At 39.1% G+C, this 6,254-nt stretch overlaps 1 pseudogene; it reads left to right on the top strand.

Moving 5' to 3' along the window:
* Window positions 1-5,062: 5,062 nt before the first annotated feature.
* On the top strand, window positions 5,063-5,835 carry LOC102027056 (annotated as a pseudogene).
* Window positions 5,836-6,254: the final 419 nt, after the last annotated feature.

The raw sequence follows: 6,254 nt of genomic DNA on the forward strand, positions 1-6,254 counted from the left end.
GGTACCGGAGAAAAAAAAAAAAAAAAAAAAAAAAAAAAAAAAAAGAATGCTGGGCAATAGTAACTTTTCTACCCTATAGGTAGAAATGTATGTTAACATAGCTGCTATCAAATTCAATATAGAGATCCCCCCAAAATTTCAGACTTGAGTCACCATTTCATCCAGCTATACTGCCTCTCAGGATATGCCTGAAAAATATTAATGTCAGTTCATTATAGAGACAGTGCACTCCCTTATTTATTTTGGTGCAACTCACATTAACTACATTATGGAAATAGCTTAGGTCCCTGATGACAGATTAATGGATAAAGAAATGTGACATTTAGTTTCAATAGAGAGTTTATTCAGTCAAAAAGGATGAAAGTATAACAAAAGCAAAAAAAATACCAATCATGTAAAGACACATAAGCCAAAGTAATGAAGACAAATACCTTGAGTAGTCTCTCACATGTGCAATTTCAAAGAAACAGGGGAATATAAAATAGTATAAAAACTATGACGGAAGAGTAAAGGAATAAGGGGGGCAGGAAGAAAGTGTGAAGGGATAATGAGGATGTAAATGGTCAATTTTGAATGCCCATAAGGGTATGCAAAACAGAAATCCATTATTCTTTATAGATAACATGCATTAATAAAAAAATAAAAAGGCAGCAAAAATTTTATTTATTTAAAAACATTAAACAAGTGTGTGATACACTTCATAAGGTATTCTCTAAAGACATTATAAAAATAGGAGGAAAATCCTCACCTTTGTAGCCAAGAAGACATAGCCACACACACACAAACACACATTCTCTAGATAACTTATAACTGAAGGTTCAGGAAGGACTCGACTATACCACTTCTCACCTACAATTTTCTGGAATTTCAACAGGACATTTAGCTGTCTCTCTTTGTAACTATATTGCCTATATTGCAAAATAAATTTAAAAATCTCAGGGTTATTAGAGAGTAATGCTTAGAAACCTGGAATGAAGCATGCAGTGAACTTACACTCCGCCATTACCACAGAAACTGATCTAAACAGCATGATCTCCGTGATGACCATGTTTTAAAGGAGGGCTCCAGTGATTGGGAAAAATGTTCCAGGCATTCAGAACTGGTAGAATTATCACTTAGCTTAAACAGATTTTCACAAACCTTGAACGGGTAAGGTAACAATATGTTTACTGATTTCTTTTTTTAAAAAAACTCAAGGAAACAGAGAGAGAGAAAGAAGAAAGAAAACAAGCAAGCAAGAAAGAAAGGGATGAAGGAAGAAAGGAAGGAAGCAAGCAAGAAAAGAGGGAAGGAAGTGAAACACACTGAATCTCATTTTCTTTTGTGTCATGGAAATTTTTTTCTTACATTTGCATTTCACCTTGCTTCTGTCACTGGGAAACTTGCTCAAGTCCAGTGATCTGCTTTCCTTAGTGAGGATAGCTTAACATATCAGAAATGGATATTCCTTCATTTATGGTACATATTTCTAGCACGTACTTGGTAAGGTGCACCTTCACATAGCAAGGATGCAGGTGCTGTAGGACAGAATTTTTTTTTAAGTAGAGGTCCTCTGGTTTATTGCTTAATAGACACAGACTAAGCCCGCTGCTCATAATAAAGACTCTGCACACCAGTGGGGGCAGTAGCGCAAGGTGACCCTTTTCCTGCCCATGTGCATGGCTGGGAAGAACTCAGAAAGCAGAGTCCCCAGTCTGAGCCCTATTTATTGTATTTTTGTATATAGAGAAGGATTTGGACAGAAGCTGGAAGTGACCCATTCTGTGTCCCCGAAGCCTAGCCCCACTCTGATGCAAGCTTGAGCACAGCTCTGCAGAACGGGAGACTCTAGACACAGAGACTTGGCTGCTGTTCACTTCCTCAATGCATATCCTTGCTGTTAAGTCATTAAGTCTAATTGAGCCTGAAAACCTTCTGAGTAAACAAATATGGTAATTACGCATGGAGAGGAAAAGTTACACAGCAGAGACTGAGAGTCCCAGAGGGTGTCTTTCTCCCAGACAGGGAGACAACTGTGAAATGAAGTCTTGGTGACACTTTCTGGCATTTAAGAGCTGTATAAATCACGGACTTACAAATATGACCTGGGAGCCTCGCCTCACCAGAAGGACCAACCCCGCTCTGGTCTACCTTCCACTCACCAAGGTGAGCAGACCTGATCAGTCTTTCATTTACACACACAGGCCAGGTAAACTTTCTCTTTGGGGTCTACAGATTGTGGCTCAGCAAAAGAGCAGTTGAGGGGGACTTTGTGACTTACGGTCTTCAGTCTTCTTTGGATCTTAGAAGAGGAGGGCGACAGGCTCAAAAATGAAGGGCATCAGCTCCAAGAAAAAAAATGTCTTTTAGATGCTGAAGTATCTCTGACCCTGTGTTCACAATCTTATAGGATCAGAGAGCTCTGGGGTGGATCATTGTGTAAGGTTTTCTTCTTTCTTCAAGCAATCAGGAAGATGTAGGAACCTGTCGAGCATCTAGGAAAAGCTTTGTTTCTCTCAGCCTGGAATTACCCTGCACTATGGACCTGTCAGCATTACTACCTTTTATAAAATGTGAGCCTTTCACTTATGGTGCATTTCTGTATTTGAAAATGGACAAACACTGCAGGTTTGTATGATGTTTTGAATGCACCAGATGCATTTCTGTTCAATTTGAAGTTTTCCTATTATATGGATCAATCTTCCATATGCAACTGCATAATATTAACCCATACATGTAAATAAATTTATTATTTTGCTATTTTACAAAGGAACTATTATCAACTATTACATATAAAATTGTCTTGCTGTATGGAGAATTCCAACCATGAAGGTAATAGTGAGTTACTGTGACAAAGAATAACTCACTTTAATTCTACTGTAGTTTTATGTAACAAAAATGGATAATATCATTTTTTTGTTGACAAAACTGAGCCTAAAGTGGATGCTGTCATCAGCCTGAACAGTTAGTTGTTTCAAACCAGGTAGGGCGTCCCATATCTATCAGAATGCAATGCTTATCTTTTAAAACAGTTTATGAAAGAGTTTCCTAAGACTTTCTGGGAGAATAGTCACTTCTCCCTCTTTTGACATTTTTACTTCAGAGAAGATAAAGAGACTTCATTAGGTGAATTCTCAAAATTGGCTTCAAATATGGCTCAGACCCTTGGAATTATGGGAGAAGATGTGCGAGTAATAGAAAATGAGAAGTTCTTGACCAAAAACACAGAAACAGAAAACACACAGGAGGACAGTCTAGAAGCCCATTAGGGTATTGTGAGGATTGACTACAGTGATTTTTTTAACAACTCCTACTCTCAATAAAGCACCAAGTTAGTTGTCCTTCCCAGCTTATTTATCAAAGCCCTTGTGCCTGAGCAAGCCTGAAGCAGATGTCCTCATGCACCGAACAATCACAACAGCATTCTGATCTCTGCTGCATTGGTAGAGGCAGCAACTGTGAGGCGAGGGCAGAAAGATCATCACAGATATTCCCGTGCTGTTGATGACAGTGGGTGCCGTGCCGTGGTCCAAGTGGTGATTTATGCAGCTCACGTCAGCAGAAGTACAAAGACATCCGATCAATCATCTGATACTGGGGAGGAGAGACAGTGAGGGCAAGGCTTGCAGAAAAGCTTTTGAAGTACACAAGACACTTGAAAACACCATGTGTCCTATCAGATATCCTGATTTGTGTAATTCTGAGGAAACTGCCTATTTTTTGGCAGAATTTCCTAGGTGAAAATGGAAATTGGAGGCATTGTCTATGAAATATTAAAATCCTGTCTAGGGTTGAATTAAAAATATCAGCATGGGCTAAAACAGTTGAGAGCAGCCCTATCGCTAAATAGGTCAAGAAAACAGATACAGGTAAAGCAGGGTGCAAAGTTACCTGAGACAGTTTCTCCCAAATTCGCAGAATAGGTGTAAAATGCCATCATGACACAGTATTTCAGTGAATTTTCTCATACACCAACCTACTTGAATATGCTCAGCCAATATTGGGGATTCCTAATTAATAAGTTATTCTCATCTCATAATGGAATAGAAGCTCTAATTAATCTCCTTCTCTTGATTGGCATTGACAAGCATCAGGACTGCTGAGTCTTCCCTGACAGACAGCTGAGATCACTGCTCTAGGACTCATGTAAGGAATTATACCATGGTTATTCCAGAGCACCGTCCTGACTACCGCCAGTGAATTACTGATATCTCAGGCAGCTCACAGATTTCTGGTATCTTTGACTGGTCACACAATTTTTGGATCACAAATGAAAAATGATGCAGGTTGATTTGATATTAAAGACAGCAAAATAACCACTGGATATTTAAAGGCAGTATAACCACAGTTTGATGTCTACAAATACACAAATACTCAGGTAGGGGTTTTAAATGTTAAAAACCTGAAATCAAAAAGCTTTCATGGAAATTGCTATGCTCATCAAAATGAGAATAGAAAATAATAATGAACAAAAGAAGAGATGTTAGGATGATGGAAATGTGATAAAATTTGGGATGTGTTAAAGAAGGTGGAGCTGTAGAATTTTCAAATGTCTGTAAGGGGGAAATGGGCAGTCAGACAGCATAAGCACCATCCCAGCCTCTGGGTTGGATGACAGAAATACAATAGAATGAAGCAAAAGACAGAGAATTCTGGATGGGGAAGTTTGTGTCTCAATTCAGCCATGCTGAGACTAAACACAGGCTATGTTAAGACTTAAAGTATGTTGATTTTGCTAAGACAAAGTTAAAAAAAGTACAACTTGAAATTTTGTTTTTTGACTATCAGTCATGAAGGTACCATGACACTACAGAGAGTAACTCCAAAGAATGTCACAGGAAATGAAACAGAGTTCTTGAGAAAAAATTTTGCACAAGTACACATATCAGGATTGGGCCTTACACACCAGGAGAGTGTTATGAGCTTCAATTTTTTTTCAGATTCAAATCATCATGATTGTTTCTTTTTTCAAAAACGTATCAACCGGATCCACATTCTACAATGAGTGATATGAAAGATGACTTGTTGCTTTATCAGTGCAATAATTTGTGCCTTTCTAACTGGACTTGGTATTTTAGGTAACATGCTAATTTTTGTGATTTATATGTGCAATTTGGGGCGGGACACCAAGAACAAATTAATACAGCTCATTCTTATCCATCTAATTTTCACAAATATCTTAATGCTTGTTTCCAAAGGAGTGCCAAAGACAATAGCAGCTTTTGGCATGAGAAACTTCCTAGATGACCTAGGCTGTAAGATCATCTGTTACCTGGAGAGGGTGGCCCGGGGCCTCTCCATCTGCACCAGTGCTCTCCTCACGGTGGTCCAGGCCATCACCATCAGTCCCAGACACCCTGGGTGGAGGAAACCCAAACCCAGGTCTGCATGGTGCATCCTCCTTCTGCTTCTCTCTTTTTGGGGTCTCAACTCTTTGATAGCCATGAATTTACTCTATTCCATCTCAAATATCAGCATGAATTCATCACAAATTAATCACAGTGAGAGCTATTGTTATTTACTACCACAGAGTAAGAAAGTAAAGTGGATTTTTCTCACCTGCATGGTGCTACGGGATGTGGGGTTTCAGGGCATCATGGGTGGGGCCAGTGGCTACATGGTGTGTGTTCTCCACAAACACCACCAGCAGGTTCTTCATTTGCAGAACTCCAAGTTCCTCTACACAGCTCCTCCTGAAATCAAAGCTGCTCAGAGTGTTCTCCTTCTGATGCTTGGTTTTCTTTTGTTTTATTGGATAGATTGTCTTCTTTCTCTCTATATAAATTCCTCTTTAAGTACTCAGTCCACTGTCACAAATGCTCGAGCATTTCTCACTGTTGGTTATGCAGTTCTTAGTCCATTTGTATTGATTCACAGAGAGGGACACCTGGGTCATTGTTGGAGCACTTGTGAGACAGAAAGACACTGAGACATTACTATTGAATCTATCCTCAGTGAGTAAATATGAAACACTTCTTGATTCTTTTATGGAATATTTGAAAATTATCACATTAAATTAGCTTACAAATATAGGATTTCTCTCCCAGACAACTGTACTGGAGTCCTGAAGCCTGAGCTCACATAGAGATTATGGAAACACAGCGTGATACACAAATCTCACACTCCACTCAGGCTCCTGGAAGAAGATTTAATTGTACAACATGTGCCAGTGTCCATCAGGACCACTATTACAGCAGAAGGGAGCCAGAAAATCATTTGACAAATTATACAACTATGATGAGCATCCAGCAATTCCATTTAGAGTTATGGTCCTA

This window comes from Chinchilla lanigera, unplaced genomic scaffold (genome assembly GCF_000276665.1).
Source record: "Chinchilla lanigera isolate Chin_1 unplaced genomic scaffold, ChiLan1.0 scaffold00064, whole genome shotgun sequence".
NCBI classification, from domain to species: Eukaryota; Metazoa; Chordata; class Mammalia; order Rodentia; family Chinchillidae; genus Chinchilla; species Chinchilla lanigera.